The sequence below is a fragment of the Diceros bicornis genome, chromosome 32, assembly GCF_020826845.1.
Source record: "Diceros bicornis minor isolate mBicDic1 chromosome 32, mDicBic1.mat.cur, whole genome shotgun sequence".
Classification (NCBI taxonomy): domain Eukaryota; kingdom Metazoa; phylum Chordata; class Mammalia; order Perissodactyla; family Rhinocerotidae; genus Diceros; species Diceros bicornis.
This window is the reverse complement of record NC_080771.1, coordinates 798,392-816,484: the sequence shown is the minus strand read 5'-3', so window position 1 is coordinate 816,484 and position 18,093 is coordinate 798,392. Positions and strand designations below refer to the sequence as shown.

The following is an 18,093-nucleotide window of genomic DNA, read 5'->3' as shown; positions in this document are numbered from 1 at the left end:
CTAGTGGTTAATGTTTGGCACTCTCACAGCTTCGGCGGCCCGGGTTCACTTCTTGGTGGCAGAACCACACCACCCATCTCTCAGTTGCCATGGTGTGGTGGCAGCTCACATAGACGAACTAGAACTTACAGCTAGGATACACAACCATGCACTGGGGCTTTGGGAAGAAGAAGAAAAAGCAAAACAAATGAACAAAACAAAACAGAAATAGCCTTGTAGATACAGGAACCAAACAGATGGTTACCAGAGGGAGGAGAGTTTTGGGGGTGGTTGAAAAATAGGTGAAGGGGATTAAGAGGTAAAAACTTCCAGTTAAATAAGTCATGAGGATGAATGTACAGCATAGGGAATATAGTCAATACTATTGTAAAAGCTTTGTATGGTGACAGATGGTAACTAGACTTATTGTGGTGATAATTTCTTAATGTATGTAAATACTGAATCATTATGATGTGCACCTGAAGCTAATAGGCTATTGTATGTCAGTTATACTTCAATAAAAATAAAGTGTGTTTCTTGTAAACAGCTTAGTGTGGTTTTTCTTTTTTTATCCATCTGACAATGTCTGCCTTTTGATTGGAGAATTAATCCATTTATATTTAATGTAACTATATATTTGGATTTAATTTTTTTTTTTTTTAAAGATTTTATTTATTTATTTTTCCCCCAAAGCCCTAGTAGATAGTTGTCTGTCCTAGCTGCACATCCTTCTAGTTGCCGTATGTGGGACGCGGCCTCAGCATGGCCGGAGGAGCAGTGCATCAGTGCGCACCCGGGATCTGAACCCAGGCCGCCGGCAGCGGAGCGCGTGCACTTAACCGCTAAGCCACGGGGCCGGCCCAGGATTTAATTTTTTTGCTATTTGTTTTTTGTCTCATCAGCTTTTTATTCTATTTCTCTTTTTCTTCCCTCTTTTGTCTTAATCACATGTTTTTGGTACTATGTTTTAATTTCTCTATTGGCTTTTTACCTTTATTTCTTTGCTTGAGTTACATTATACAGCTCTAACTTATCACAGTTTATTTAGGGGCAATATTGGATTAGTTTAGGAAAAACGTAGGAACTTTGCAACCATCTAGTTCCCTTTAAAACTTCTCCCAGCCTTTGTGCTATTATTAGAGTGATCAGTTTATCTCTTGTTTGCCTGAGAATTTCTTGGCTTTAGCACTGAAAGTCTTGTGTGTGCGCAACTCCCTCAGTCCTGGGCAAATTGGAAAGGTTGGTCACCTTTGCTATTGTTATCATCTTTGTTACATCTATAAATGTTATAAACTCAATGATACAATGTTATACTTTTTGCTTTAAGTCAAAGGTGGGCAAAATATAGCTCTCAGGTGGAATATGGCTCCCATACCAAATCTGGCTCCTGGCCTATTTCTTGTAGGGCTCACAAGCTAAGAATGGTTTTTGCCTTTTTAAAGAGTTACTAAGAAAGAGGAAAAAGAAAAATATGAGACACAGTTATGTGACCCACAAGCCTAAAATGTTTACTATATGGCCCTTTACAAAAGAATTTGCTTGATGCCTTCTTTAACCAATCATATGTCTTTAAAAGAAAATAATAGAAGAAAATAAAAATATATAAATGTAGACACACTCATATTTACACCTATATTTACCATTTTAAATTTGAGTAATTTGAAAAGACTGGAGAGCCTTTTTTTTTCTTCTTTTCTTTCTTAAAGGAGATTTTAGCACATTGGGGAGCAGTCTTGTGGATCAACCAAATCTCTATTGTGTTTTATACAAATATGGTTTATGGATCGTGGTGGAAGTGTGATCAGAGAAAGATTATGCAAGAGAAATATCATGTATGTTGTTCCAGTGCCACCAGGCACCACCAGTATGCAGTATAAAAAGGATTTTGTGATGTTTTCCAAAGTAAGGGGGTATTTCTGTTCTTAGTTTAAAATTAAATTTATTATCTTCTGACATAATTTGACTTGAGTAATTATAAATCTCTTTGGAAGAAATAATTTCAATATTTAAAACATTTTTTTTTCGCTTAATTGAGTAAAAGCTTAGGTTTACATGGTATGTGTAATACCTTCTAGTTTCTTCAGGTCACAAACCATTGCAAATCCTGACCTGTTTTACTTGGCATAAAATAATCTTTTTTGAAAAAATATGCTGTCTTAAAGATAAAAAGAAAATCCAAGGACGACTAGAAGTTTTCATCATAATAAGAGCTCAGTTTCATTTGGAAGGAGCTCATTAATTATGTTACATATGTTCTTTTGAATGTATCAAATATTACATAAATTGAAACGCATGTACATGCTTAAGGGGTTATTCATGAGGATTTAATCAAACTTTTGTTGATTCTTAAATGTGATATCTCTTTTAGTAAAAATAACAGAAGAAAGTAATATTATAGTTGAGGCTTTCTAGTTTTTTAAAAGTGAAGTTTTTCTTTTTTTGGTTGATTAAGAAACAATTCTTTAACATAAACTAAAAAATTGGGGAACCACAAAGCCATGTTTTGTGTTTGCTTATTCTTTTTGACTACACAACATATTAGGATATCAGAATTCTGCATAATAGGATAGTACAGTGGTTCTACAATACTTGAAGTGTATCATATGAACACTTTGTATGTATTTTATACATAAAACAAAATTTTTAAACCTTTTTTTTGTGGGTGTGTGGGGAAGATCAGCCATGAGCTAACATCCATGCCAATCCTCCTCTTTTTTGGTGAGGAAGACTGGCCCTGGGCTAACATTTGTGCCCATCTTCCTCCACTTTATATGGGACGCCGCCACAGCATGGCTTGACAAGCGGTGCGTCAGTGTGTGCCTGGGATCCGAACCGGTGAACCCCGGGCCGCTGCAGCAGAGGTGCGCGCACTTAACTGCTTGCGCCACTGGGCCGGCCCAAAATTTTTAAACTTTGAAGGCATTTTTCTATTTGAATATATTTGCTTATCCTTTTTTTTTTTTTTTAAATTTAGGAACGTTGTTGTAGATGTGCTATAAATAGGAAAGAGCTACAAAATATGAGTTTCTTTATAACATTGTCTGTGCAAGCCTGTATTAAGAATGTATTTCAGAAACAGCTAAACCAGTGGTCCTGAGGCAGCAGGGGTTATGGCCCCTAGGGAACATTCACCAATGTCTGGAGACATTTTTGGCTGTCACAGTGGGATGGGAGGTGCTACTGACACTGGGAAGAGGCCAGGGATGCTCAGAAACATTCTACCATGCAGAGGACAGCAGCTCATCGCAGCAAAGAGTTGTTGGCTGAAAACAAAATAGTGCCAAAGTTGAGAAATCTTGATCTGCGTCATTAATGCTTTTCATTTCCAAGGTGTTTCACATCTATTCATAGCACTCAGAGTTTACTGAGTCCTTATAAGTGTATAATATTCAAGATTATTGTTAGCCTTCTAACATTTAAAAAAACTTTAGTAAAATCTATATAACATAAAATTTACCATTTTGACCATTTTTAGGTGTACAGTTCCATGGCTTTAAGTATATTCACAATGTTGTGCAACCATCACCGCCATTCGTCTCCAGAACTTTTCTTACTATCCCAAGCTGAAACTCTGTACCCCTTAAACGATAACTCCCCATTCACCACTCCTCCCAACCTCTGGTAACTTGTATTCTACTTTCTGTCTATGAATTTGCCTATTCTAGGTAACTCATATAAGTGGAATCATACATTTGTTCTCTCTAGTATTTTTTTGTGTATTTGTTGTTTTCATTATTACCTTAGGTATTTTTTCTGTATGTTTTGTTTTTCTTATAGAGCAGATTTTTTTTTCCTATTTGGTGAATGTTATATTGACACTGAGCAATCATTTTATGAATTTTGTACCTTCTAACAGTGATTTTTGCTTCTTTTTGTAATAAAGGATTGGAAAGAATTATTTATAATGTGGTTACTTTTTTAGCCCCTTTTACTCTAGGAAACAAAATAAGACAAGGACTTTTTTCTTACGGTTTGTTTCCAGTTTTGCTTGGAAAAATGTAAAAACAATATATGTTCAAGGAGTCGATTGATGTTGTGCTCCTACAAACAATATTATCAGTAAATAGTATTTTGGATTTTTTTCTTTTTGAAATCCTGGAAATGCAGCATTAGAGCTTATTCATTAATAATCTTCAACACAAAGTACAAATTGTATTGTCCTTAACTCTTGGATTAATAGTATCCAACTTGTCCAACCCATTGTACAGTTGTTTTTTCAGGAAGCTCTTTTTATAACTGAATTTGGTGGAGGTAGTAGTGGTTTATTGTTATCTTGGTGATAGCTCAGTTGAAGGAATGTTACATTAAACGTTTTCATTACATAATGGAAATCAACCTGTTAATTGAATTGTGAGTGTGCATTGTTTCTCATTTAACAGTCTTTAATAGTTCTGAATGAGGACATGTCTGATTTTCTTGATGATATGTTTAATTTTAAATAAGTGAATTAATACCTTTAAATTTGATTTGAACAAAGATTTAAAATGAAAAACTGACAAACATGCCTATCTCTGGCATATTTTTCTTTTTAAAAAATTAATGTTCTTAGTTGTGGTTTGAAGGAACCATGTGATACACTTAATAAAATGTGGACTTAGACATATCTGAAGTGCAGGTGTGTTTTAGAGATCAGTTATTAAAGTTTTTTCTCTTAAATACAAGCTAGAGATGCTGCTTTTTCAGTATTTTTACTGTTGACCTAAACAAATAAAACAGCCAGTTATTTTACCAGCAAAATGAGTTTATTTGGGAATAGCAGAGGAATTGTAATTTGGGACAAGCAACCTATAGCAAAAAGCCCTTGGCAAGTCCAGCAAACAAAGGAGAGGAGCATTCCTTTATAGAGCAAAAGATGAAGTTGGGTGGGGCTGTTTTGAACAAACATCCATTGGTGGAAAGCAAGTTCAAGGTGGGGATGGTTTCTCATTGGCTCAGTTACTGGGCAAGGAGGAAATCTTCCTTCCTCCTGCTGGGGCAGTAATTGACGATTCTTTCTGTTTGAGGTCTGTAATTGGCCTCAAGTAGTATGTGAGGGCTCTCCCTTCTGGCCTCCTGACCTCGTTTTAAATGAGGTTTTCTTTCTTCTGTTTCACGTTTTTCCATTTTGATCAAGACCTTTCTTCGAAAGCATTACTGACCAAGAGTCAGGTTTTCCGGATTCAGTGGCCTTTGTTCCTTGGTGCCAAGAAAGGAGCCTTCCTGGGTGTCATGTCCGAAGTCAGAGAGAAAGTGCACAGATCAGAGACCTATTGAGGTCATATTCGAGTAATAAGGAGGGGTAGGAGGGAGAACTCAGGCACTTCCCGGCTAAAGTCTATATCTTATCAAGGTCGTAAGCGTTGGAGATCATTTTGAAGTGTTGAGTCCTTATTGGATATGTTGTTTTTATAAAAGGTTTGATAGGCAACAAGTACAAAAAAAATAATTATACAAAACAGAATCAAAAGTAACATGACAGGGGCCGGCCCCGTGGCTTAGCGGTTTAGTGCGCGCGCTCCACTGCTGGCGGGCCGGGTTCGGATCCCAGGCGTGCACCGATGCACCACTTCTCCCGCCTTTCTGAGGCCGTGCCCCGCATACAGCAACTAGAAGGATGTGCAACTGTGACATACGACTGTCTAGTGGGGCCTTTGGCAATAGATGTTAGCTCAGAGCCAGTCTTCCTCAGCAAAAAAGAAAGAGGAGGATTAGCATGGATGTTAGCTCAGGGCTGATCTTCCTCACGCACACACACACAAAATTAACATGACAATTCCAAATTGTATGATGGTTCTAAAGTAGGATCCTTGGCCTGAAGGTAGCCAGTTGAACAAATCAAAGGACCATGGAGAGCCAGGTGAGACTTGTTGCAACCAGTGCACTTGCTCCATGATTCTATGCAATTGAGTTTCTGTTTCCCCAGGAGTTTTTCCGTGTGTAGTAGGTGGTGGCCGCTATCTCACAAACACCTTCCTGCTCGACGAGTGGGTAACTGAGAGCTAAGACTACCTTAGCTAGGGAGTTAAGTAATCATTGAGCTGCTACTGTTTTTGGCTCTAGTATGGGCTAGCTCTCTTAATGTTAGGGAGAGGTTTCTAATCATATTTTCATTGGCACTTACTTCGTGCCGGGGGGAAAGGATCGTACCACGGAGGCACACCAAGAGTCTTGCATGCTTCCTGGGCGTTCCTGCTTAAGGCAGCGGTGAAGGTTTAGTATAGTGGATCAGTGGGAGGCTTCTGTTTTATTATGAAGAGAAAATAGAACAGTGAACACAGGAAGAGAACAAATTGAAAGAATTAACCGAGAGCATTGGGAAGATACAGTGCAGGAATAAACATGAAGCAATAGCTCTTCACAACTCTTCACAAACGTAGCAAAACTTTGAAGACGTATTAAAACAGTATTGTTATCTCAAAAGAACTGTTTGGAACCAAATGTGTAGTCCAATAATACAGGTTATAAGGTTGCAAATTCAGAGGCCGTGGATTTGGATAAGAACTCAGAGTCAGTTAATAGTCCAGAGGAAAGAGAGACTTCTGTGAATTTTCTGAACTTTCTAACCCTTTAGAAAAAGCAAGTGAAAAGATTAATTTGTAATGGGATTATAATGACACTATTTCCAAAAGGCCGTAATCAAAAGAAGAGGTTTCCCCACTAGCCTTAAAAGTAAAACAGCCAGTTATTTTACCAGCAAAATGAGTTTATTTGGGAAAAACCAAAGAATTCTAATTTGTAAACCACATGCTATGGCAAAAGCCATAGGCAAGTCCAACAATCAAAAGAGAGGAACGTTTTTTAATAGGGAAAACGGAGGAAATTGGGAGGGGTTGCTTTGAATGAAAGTCCATTGGAGAAAAGCAAAGGGTTGAAGGTGGTGATAGTTTCTCATTGGCTGAGTTGCTGGGGTAGTCAATTTCTGTTTGGGATGCCATGCACATTTTTTTCTGTTGGGGTCTGTAATTGACTGTCTTTCCTGTAATTGAACTTGAGTGGTACTGCATGAGAGCTCCCCCTTCTGGCCTCCCAACTCCATTTTATTTTTATTTAATTTTATTTATTTATTTATTTTGAACAGTAGAGAAAATATTCAATTTTGTTTTCACTTTTCCTGAGGCCGTGTGTATCTTAGCATTTTGCTACTGTTTGGATTGTTTTTGTTTTTGTTGAGGTCCTAATAGTTTATAACATTGTGAAATTTCAGTTGTACGTTATCATTTGTCAGTCACCATGTAAATGTGGCCCTTTACCCCTTATCCCCAACCCCAAACCCCTTCCCCTCTGGTAACCACTAATGTGTTGTCTTTGTCCATGTGTTAGTTTATCTTCCACATATGAGTGAACTCGTACAGTGTTTGTCTTTCTCTGTCTGGCTTATTTTGCTTAACATAATACCCTCAAGGTCCATCCATGTTGTTGCAAATGGGATGATTTTGTCTTTTTTATGGCTGAGTAGTACTCCATTGTATATGTATACCACATCGTTTTTTTTTTTTTTTTGGTAAGGAAGGTTGGCCCTGAGCTAACATCTGTTGCCAGTCTTCCTCTTTTTGCTGAGGAAGATTGGCTCTGAGCTAACATCTGTGCCCATCTTCCTCTATTTTGTATGTGGGACGCCGCCACAGCATGGCTTGATGAGTGGTGTGACAGTCTGTGCCCGGGATTCGACCCTGTGAACCCCGGGCCGCCGAAGCAGAGCATGCAAACTTAACCACTACGCCACTGGGCTGGCCCCTATACCACACCTTCTTTATCCAGTCATCAGTCAGTGGGCACTTGGGTTGCTTCTGTGTCTTGGCTATTGTGAAAATGCTGCATTCCAACTCCATTTTAAATGAAGTTTCCCTTTATTAATTTTTATACCCCATTTCGCAAGGGTTTGGGAAATGTGGACAAGAGCATTGCTTCCCAAAAAAGAGACAGAGAAAAAGCAACAGTGAGAAGGGTGTACAGGCCTGATCTGATCATCTTGGGAAAGCTGTTGGCCTCAGATGTTGGCTGCTTCTCTTCTACGTCAGTTTGACTTAGAGGTCTCACAGTGTTAGTGCACGACCAGATGTCAGGTGGAGCCTTCTTTAGCTGTGAGATGTGTGCTTCAGGGACCCAAACTTGAGTCCCTGAAATTTGGCTGCCCTCTAGGTAGTGAGGAGGACCGGGTGTAGTCCCTTCCAAGGAGATTTCAAGGGCATAAGAAAGTTGGAAACATTAGTTTGGAGAGTCATAGCCAGACGTTTAAGGAAACTAGAAAAATTTATTTTTTATTTATTTATTTTTAATTAATTTTTTTATTGCAGTAACATTGGTTTATAATGTTGTATAAATTTCAAGCGTACATCATTATACTTCTATTTATGCATAGATTACATCATGTTCACCACCCAAATACATCCATCACCACACACATGTGCCTAATCATCCCTTTCACCCTCCTCCTTACCCCCTTCCCCTCTGGTAACCACCTATGCAATCTCTGTCTCTATGTGATTGTTTGTTGTTTTTATCTTCTACTTATGAGTGAGATCATACGGTATTTGGCTTTCTCCCTCTGACTTATTTCACTTAGCATAATACCCTCAGTGTCCATCCATGTTGTCACAAATGGCTGGATTTCTTCGTTTCTTATGGCTGAGTAGTATTCCATTGTGTATATATACCACGTCGTCTTCATCCATTTGTCCCTTGATGGGCACTTAGGTTGCTTCCAGGTCTTGGCTATTGTGAATAATGCTGCAGTGAACACAGGGGTGCGTGTATCTTTACGAATTGGTGTTTTCATGTTCTTTGCATAAATACTCAGCAGTGGAATAGCTGGATTGTATGGTAGTTCTATCCTTAATTTTTTGAGGAATCTCCATACTGTTTTCCATAGTGGCTGCACCAGTTGGCACTCCCACCAGCAGTGTATGAGAGTTCCCTTCTCTCCACATCCTCTCCAACACTTGTTGTTTCCTGTCTTGTTAATTATAGCCATTCTGACGGGCATGAGGTGATATCTCATTGTAGTTTTGATTTGCATTTCCCTGATAGTTAATGATGTTGAACGTCTTTTCATGTGCCTGTTGGCCATCTGTATATCTTCTTTGGAGAAATGTCTGTTCAGCTCTTTAGCCCATTTTTTAATTGGGTTGTTAGTTTTTCTGTTGTTGAGATGTATGAGTTCTTTAGATATTTTTGAGATTAACCCCTGATCAGATATATGGTTTGCAAATATCTTCTCCCAATTGTTAGGTTGTCTTTTTGTTTTGTTGATGGTTTCCTTTGCTGTGCAGAAGCTTTTCAGTTTGATGTAGTCCCATTTGTTTATTTTTTCTATTGTTTCTCTTGCCCAGTCAGACACGGTGCTTGAAAATATGTTGCTAACACTGGTGTCGAAGGGCGTACTTCCTATGTTTTCTTCTAGAAGTTTCATGGTTTCAGATCTTAGATTCAAGTCTTAATCCATTAAAGTTAATTTTTGTGAATTAACTTTTGTGTGTGGTGAGTTAATTTTTGTGTATGGTGTAAAGTGATGGTCTACTTTCATTTTTTTGCATGTGGCTATCCAGTTTTCCCAGCACCATTTGTTGAAGACTTTCCTTTCTCCATTGTATGTTCTTGGCTCCTTTGTCGAAAATTAGCAGTCTATAGATGTGTGGGTTTGTTTCTGGGCTCTTGATTCTGTTCCGTTGATCTGTGTGTCTGTTTTTGTGCCAGTACTATGCTGTTTTGGTTACTATAGCTTTGTAATATATTTTGAAATCAGGGAGTGTGATACCTCCAGCTTTTTTCTTTTTTCTCAGGAGTCCTTTGGCTATTGAGAGTCTTATGTTGTTCCATATAAATTTTAGGATTCTTTGTTCTCTTTCTGTGAAAAATGTTGTTGGAACTTTGATAGGGATTGCACTGAATCTATAGATTGCTTTAGGAAGCATGGACATCTTAACTATGTTAATTCTTCCAATCCAAGAGCATGAAATATCTTTCCATTCCTTTGTGCCTTCTTCAGTTTCTTTCAGCAATGTTTTATAGTTTTCAGTGTACAGATCTTTCACCTCTTTGGTTAAGTTTATTCCTAGGTATTTTATTGTTTTTGTTGCAATTGTAAATGGGATTGTATTCTTAATTTCTCTTTCTGCTGCTTCATTGTTAGTGTATAGAAGTGCAACTGGTTTTTATTTATTTATTTTAATTTTTTCCCCCCAAAGCCCCAGCAGATAGCTATACATCACAGCTGCACATCCTTCTAGTTGCTGTATGTGGGACACGGCCTCAGCATGGCCGGAGAAGCGGTGCGTCGGTGCCCGCCCAGGATCCGAACCCAGGCCGCCAGCAGCATAGCACGCACACTTAACTGCTAAGCCATGGGGCCGGCCCAACAACTGGTTTTTTATGTTGATTTTGTATCCTGCAACTTTACCATATTCATTTATTTCTAAAAGTTTTTTGGTGGATTCTTTAGGATTTTCTATATATAAAATCATGTCATCTTCAGGTAGTGACAGTTTCACTTCTTCCTGATTTGGATCCCTTTTATTTCTTTTTCTTGCCTGATTGCTCTGGCTAGGACTTCCAAAACTATGTTAAAATAGGAGTGGTGAGAATGGGCATCCTTGTCTGGTTCCTGTTCTTAGAGGGATGGCTTTCAGTTTTTCACCATTGAGGATGGTATTAGCTGTGGGTTTGTCATGTATGGCCTTTATTATGTTGAGGTACTTTCCTTCTATACCCATTTTATTCAAAGTTTTTATCATAAATGGATGCTGTATCTTGTCAAATGCTTTCTCTGCATCTATTGAGATGATCATGTGATGTTTATTTTTCATTTTATTAATGTGGTGCATCACGATTGATTTGCGAATGTTGAACCATCCCTGCATCCCTGGAATAAATCCCACCTGATCATGGTGTATAGTCTTTTTAATGTATTGTTGTATGTGATTTGCTAGTATTTTGTTGAGGATTTTTGCATCAATGTTCATCAGTGATATTGGCCAGTAATTTTCTTTTTTTTTATTGTCTTTGTCTCGTTTTGGTTTCAGGGTAGTTTTGGCTTCATAGAATGAGTTAGGCAGCTTCCCCTCCTCTTCAAATTTTTGGAAGAGTTTGAGAAGGACAGGTCTTCAGTCTTCTTTGAATGTTTGGTAGAATTCACCAGGGAAGCCATCTGGTCCTGAACTTTTATTTTTGGGGAGGTTTTTGATTACTGTTTCAATCTCCTTACTGGTGATTGGTCAATTCAAATTCTCTATTTCTTCTTGATTCATTTTTGGAAGGTTGTATGATTCTAAGAATTTGTCCATTTCCAATGGTTATCCAATTTGTTGGTATATAGCTTTTCATAGTATTCTCTTATAATCTTTTGTATTTCTGAGGTGTCCATTGTAATTTCTCCTCTTTCATTTCTGATTTTACTTATTTGAGCCTTCTCTTTTTCTTGGTGAGTCCAGCTAAAGGTTTGTCAATTTTGTTTATCTTTTCAAAGCACCAGCTTTTGGTTTTGTTAATTTTTTATGTTGTTTTTTTCTATTTCATTTATTTCTGCTCTGATTTTTATTATTTCCCTTTTCTGCTGATTTTAGGCTTTGTTCTTCTCTTTCCAGTTCCTTTAGGTGTGCTGTTAGATTGTTTATTTGAGATTTTTCTTGTTTGTTGAGATAGGCCTACGTTGCTATAAACTTCCCCCTTAGAACCGCTTTTGCTGTATCCCATAAATTCTGGCATGTCGTATTTTCATTTTCATTTGTCTCCAGGTATTTTTTGGTTTCTCCTTTGATTTCTTCGTTGACCCAGTCATTGTTCAATAGCATTTTGTTTAATCTCCACATATTTGTGGCTTTTCTGTTTTTCTTCCTATAGTTGATTTCTGGTTTCATACTGTTGTGGTCAGAAAAGATGCTTGGTGTTATTTCAATCTTCTTAAATTTATGGAGACTTGTTTTGTGGCCTAATATGTGATCAATCCTGGAGAATATTCCATGTGCACTTGAAAAGAATGTGTATTCTTCGGCTTTTGGATGGAATGTTCTGTATATATCTACTAGGTCCATCTGTTCTAGTGTGTCGTTTAAGGCCAGTGTTTCCTTATTGATCTTCTGTTTGGATGATCTCCTCTATTGGTGTAAGTGGAGTGTTAAAGTCCCCTACTATTATTGTGTTACTGTCTATTTCTCCTTTTATGTCTGTTAACAATTGCTTTATATATTTAGGTGCTCCTATTTTGGGTACATAGATATTTACAAGTGTTATATCCTCTTGTTGGATTGTTCCCTTGATCATTATGTAGTGCCCTTCTTTGTCTCTTGTTACAGTTTTTGTTTTAAAGTCTATTTTGTCTGGTATGAGTATCGCTACCACAGCTTTCTTTTCATTGCCATTTGCATGGAGTATCTTTTTCCATCTCTTCACTTTCAGTTTGTGAGTGTCTTTAGATCTGAAGTGTGTCTCTTGTATGCAGCATATATATGGGTCTTATTTTTTTATCCAATCAGCCACCCTGTGCTTTCTAATTGGAGCATTTAGTCCATTGATATTTAAGGTAGCTATTGATAAGTATGTGTTTACTTCCATTTTTTAACTTTTTTTTTCTCGGTCTTTTAGTAGTTCTTCTCTATTCCTTTTTTCTTCGCTTGCTCTCTTCCCCTGTAGTTTGATGACTTTCTTTAGTATTATGTTTGGGTTCCTTTCTCTTGGTTTTTTGTGTATTTATTATAGGTTTCTAGTTTGTGATTACCATGGGGTTCATATACGGTAACCTATGTATATAGCAATCTATAGTAAGTTGATGGTATCTTTAGTTTGACCTGTGTCTGAAAGCTCTACTTTTTAACTCCCCTCCTCCCACATTTTATGTTTTTGATATCATGTCTAACCTCTTTTTTGTGCGTTTGTATCTGTTACCCTCTTATCATGGAAATAGATAATTTTTCCTATTTATGGTCTTCTCTTTCCCCCTTTAGATAAGTCCCTTCAGCATTTCTTGTATAACTGGTTTCTTGGTGACAAACGCCTTTAATTTTTGCTTGTCTGAGAAACGTTTTCTCTGTTCTTCCATTTTGAATGATAACCTTACTGGTAGAGTATTCTTGGCTGTAGATTTTTTCCTTTTAGCACTTTAAATATGTCGTGCCACTCTCTTCTAGCCTGTACGGTTTCTGCTGAGAAGTCAGCTGATAGCCTTATGGGGTTTCCTTTGTATGTAACTTGTTGTCTTTCTCTTGCAGCTTTTAGGATTCTCTCTTTATCTTTAATTCTGGACATTTTAATTACGACCTGTCTTGGTGTGGGCCTCTTTGGGTTTATCTTGTTTGATACTCTCTGTCCTTCCTGTATCAGGATGTCTGTTTCCTTCCTTAGGTTAGGGAAGTTTTCAGCTATTATTTCTTAAAATAGATTCTCTGCCCCTTTGTCTCACTCTTCTCCTTCTGGGACACCTATAACACGGATATTAGTGTGCTGGATGTTATTGTGCTTGATGTTGTCTCAGAGATCCCTTAGACTGTGCTCACTCTTTTTAATTCTTTTTTCTTTTATCTGTTCAGCTTGGGTGATTTCTTCTAGTCTTTCATCCAGCTTGCTGATCTCTACTTCTGTATCCTCTACTCTGCTTTTGAGTCCCTCTAGTGAATTTTTCATTTCCAGTATTGTATTCTTCATTTCTGATTGGTTCTTTTTTATATCTTCCATTTCTTTGTTGATGTTCTCATTGAGTTCATCCATTCTTCTCCCAAGATCAGTGAGCACCCTTAACACTCTTAGTTTGAACTTTCTGTCGGGTAGGTTGCTCATTTCTGTTTCATTTAGTTCCTTTTCTAGGGTTTTGTCCTGTTCCCTTACTTGGAACGTATTCTTTTGCCTCCTCATTTTGCCTCTTTCCCTGTGCTTGTGTCTAAGTATTAGGTAGGTCAGCTACGTCTCCTGATCTTGGATAGGTGATCTTATGTAACTGAGGCCTTAGGAGGCCTGGCAGTGTGCTTCCCTCTCCTCACCAGTTCCAAATGTTCCAGGAGTGACCCCTGTGTGGGCTACATGTGTCCTTCTGTTGTGGCGGGGTTGCTCTTCCCGTAAGTGCCCAGGGAGGCTGAGCTGTCCCCCTGGCTAGCTGATTGTAATGCTCAGCTGCGTGTAATTGTTGTGGGCCCTTCAGTTTCTTTATCGGGTGTGGGGAGCCCCAACACAGTTGGCTGCAAGGTCTAATAGCACATTCCTGTTGCAGTTTTCCTATTGAGTGAGTGGGTCCCCAGTGTGGCTGCTTGTTAGGCTCAGGGGCTTAAATTGCTATAAGCCTCTGGCCTATAAGGCTCTTGTCAGCTCTCTGAGGATAGCAGCTGGGTGGGGCTGGCCTCAGGCACGGGAGCACCCAATTGTTTCAGGCTTTGGAAGGTAGGGCCAATCCCCTATGTGGGTCTTTGAGAAGCACAAGTCTTCTGCAGCTGACAAGCCCTGCTGCCCACAGGTCCACACACGCAGGTAACACAGTCCTGCCCCACGTGTGCGCCCCGACCCCCTGAAGTGGACCCAGTTTTTCCAAGGCAGGAGCCCCAAACACTCCACCAACACCCCACACTCTCCACCTGCTCTTGTGCATGCCCTGCCCCACAGAGGTGGACCCACTTGCCTGCCAGGCTGTGGAGAATCCAGTCACCAATCTATGCAGGCCCACAAGTTGCCTGAGGGCTTGCTGTTGGGTGTGGCCAGTCCCTGGCTGAGCTGGGTTAAATTGGTGCTCCAGTGGGTGGGGCAGACCCTGGGCTAGCAGGCCCCAGGGAGAACTCCAATGGTGTCTGCCAGTGTCTGTGTCAGCATGCCCACACCAGGCCACAACAATGGCCACTGCTAATGTCCCAGTCGCTGGAGAGGTGTCACCTCTCACCGAGATGCATTCAGAGGCTATCGGGTGAGTCTCTTTTCACCAAAGGACTGGGCACCTTTGTTTCTGGTGATTTTAGGTTGCTTTCCGAGACTTGTGAATTTGTGCATGGGCCCTTTAAGAGCCGGCTTTAATTTCTTTGTGAACCAGCTTTTCTGGGGGTATTCCCCAATGTTGTTAGTAGTGAGCAAAGTCAGATATTTTAACTCGTCTGGGCTGTGCTGGGTTCAAAAAATGCCTATAGTGGGAGCGCTCCCTGGCTCAGGTCCCCCACTCCACCAGGGAGGGCTTCGTACCTTTGGGCTGCTCCTGTGCAGCTGTGAGGCGTTGTGGCTTGTGAAGGTGGCGTTTTTTCTCTCCAGAAGGGAATTTCTCCCTCTTCCACCTGAAGTAGGATTGTCGTTTGTTGCAGGAGTTCCCCTTATCCAGTTTTCAGTTCTCTCTCGGGTAATTTTTCCAAGAGTGGTTGTAAATTGGCTATGTCCGCAGGAGGAGGTGAGTTCAGAGTCCACCTACGCCGGCATCTTGACTTCCCTCCCCCACAAGAATTTAGGATTCAGTCCCACTTTCAGGTTTATAACAGACCTTAAAGATAATTAATAGGATTAGAATTTAATATCTACAAAGGTGCAAACATAATTTCTCTCTCCACGATTACCCCTATGTTTATCAAAGGTAATCATAGTAAATATCTGAGTCTATGTATATCTCTCTCCAAATGCCATTCCAGTTGAGCCTTGGTAATATAGCCAGTATTTCCAATTGTGTCTTGTTATAAGGAGAACATATTCTCATTGAATTTGTGCAAATACATATATTGCCCTGAGAAGAATACTTAAGAGTTTCCAAATTTTGGAGGGATCAGCTAGGGAGAAAAAGATAAATATTTTTACCCTTGTTATAAAGATACATTTTCTCAAAGGAGAGGAGAAAAAGGGGTTGTTTAAATCCAGTTCAGCGTTGATGACCTTAAAGTTATCAAACACCTGCATTCCAAAGTATTTGTCAGGATCTTTTCCATGAATTTCTCAGAAGATAAAACATCTGCAAAAGCACCAGAGTAAAACAATAACTGTAAAAGACAAAAGACTTAAAAATAGCAATGGTTAAAGATCTGATGAAGGTTCATTATAATGTAATTGACAAGTAAATTAGATCATTTCTGTGACATACATTTTAAAGTTATGACTGATAACATTATATCAGGACATATCATACTTTTATTTATTTATTTTTTTAAAGATTTTTTATTTATTTATTTTTTCCCCCCCAGTAGATAGTTGTATATCACAGCTGCACATCCCTCCAGTTGCTGCATGTGGGACGTGGGCCCAGCATGGCCGGAGAAGCGGTGCGTCAGTGTGCACCCAGGATCTGAACCCAGGCCGCCAGCAGCGGAGCGCACGCACCCAACCGCCAAGCCACGGGGCCGGCCCAGGACATATCATACTTTTAATATAATTTCTAGAGTGCTTATTTTAATAACATTCACCTATATAATATAACCTAAGAAGGTTTATCATCGTTTGTTTGACAGTGCTTCCCATGTAATTTGACGTATCAAATAAGCCTTAGTTTGTTCGTTTAACATCAGTTAAACATTAGTTTAACTAATGTTTATTAGTTTAACATCTTTTTTTTCTTTTTTGCTGAGGAAGATTGGCCCTGGGCTAACATCCATGCCCATCTTCCTCTACTTTATATGCGGGATGCCTGCCACAGCATGGCTTGATAAGCAGTGCCTAGGTCTGCACCCGGGATCCAAACCCGTGAACTCCGGGCCGCCGAAGCAGAGCGCATGAACTTAACCACCACGCCACCCGGCCGGCCCCAGCATCTTCCTTTTTTTTTCTTTTGTGAGGGACATTAGCCCTGAGCTAACATCCATTGCCAATCCTCCTCTTTTTGCTGAGAAAGATTGGCCCTGGGCTAACATCCATGCCCATCTTCCTCTACTTTATATGGGACACTGCCACAGCATGGCTTGACAAGTGGTGCATCTGTCCACGCCCAGGATCCGAACCTGTGAACCCTGGGCTGCCGAAGCAGAGCACCAGAACTTAACTGCTACACCACCGGGCTGGCCCCATCAACATCTTCCTTTTTATAAGAAGAGAGAAAAGATCCTTTGAGAAGTTCCAGAGGCCCTCTGGAAATTCCCAAAGTTACTTGCAGGCCAAAAAGATTTTATTTAGAATTTGATTTTTGGGAAGTTTGTCAAAAATATCAAAAGGTTTTGGATGTTTTTCCAAATAGGATCACAGAAAATGACAAAACAATACTTAATTATCCGTTTAACCAAAGTGACAAAAAGATTTCAAAGACAAGTATAGAAGGTTACATAGCTGCAAAAACCTTTGCTCTTGTTAACAGGAAAGACTCAGCCTTTAACATAAAGTACAGGAAATAATTTTGATAAAACATAAAAAGGAAGGAAAAACTTTTCACAGTCTATTGTCAGGAGTCAACCAATAGCCCAAGCAAACTTTGTCCTTTTAACAGATGAAAGAAAATTAAGTTCCAGTTTTACATAAGTATGCTATTGATAAAAAAGCTTATTTTAAAACCCTTATAGCAATTTTATTTGATCTTATCCAGCTTGATCACATATAAAATTTGTTTCCACAAAGTCCTGTTTCACAAACCTTCTACAACTTTCTTTTTACATTCAGATTTTTTTCTTTCTTATTTCTGGCAACCATTTTACTTTAGAATAAAATTACTTTCTTTTTTTTCCCCAACAAAAATTTATCTCCATACCTCATACCTTTTTCTAACTAAAAGCACACATCCTGCTTTCTTTGCATATGGAGATGTTTCCCTTATCATTCCTAGTAGCTTTAATTACATATGTTAATTAGAATTCTTAACCCTTAGAATGCTTCATTCCTGAGAAGTAAGCAATTGTAGACTAGCAAATTTGTGAATACATTTCATAATTTCTAGAAGCATATGCCCTTTTAAATAGTGCAATCTTTCAGTGTGGCAGAACACATATGTACTAAGAGACCCAGATTTATCTTTTTTTTCTATAATAGGAAGCCAAAAGTAGATAGGCCTATGTTTAATAGTTAAGGTTTTAGTATTTTACCTTGTTTGGAGAATGATCCAGATATCCAATGAAATGCCATCATTCCATTTTAAACTCTAAAAATTTTAAGTTACTCAAAAAGATTTGAGGATGCTATTTTTTTATTTTTATTTTTTTTCCCTTTTTCTCCCCAAAGCCCCAGTAGATAGTTGTATGTCATAGTTGCACATCCTTCTAGTTGCTGCATGTGGGACGCTGC

General features: G+C 38.9%; 1 protein-coding gene across 1 annotated transcript in view; it reads left to right on the top strand.

Moving 5' to 3' along the window:
- LOC131395923 (serine/arginine repetitive matrix protein 3-like) overlaps window positions 1–18,093 on the top strand; it is a 107,176-nt gene that overhangs the window by 64,540 nt on the left and 24,543 nt on the right. The window lies entirely within an intron of this gene.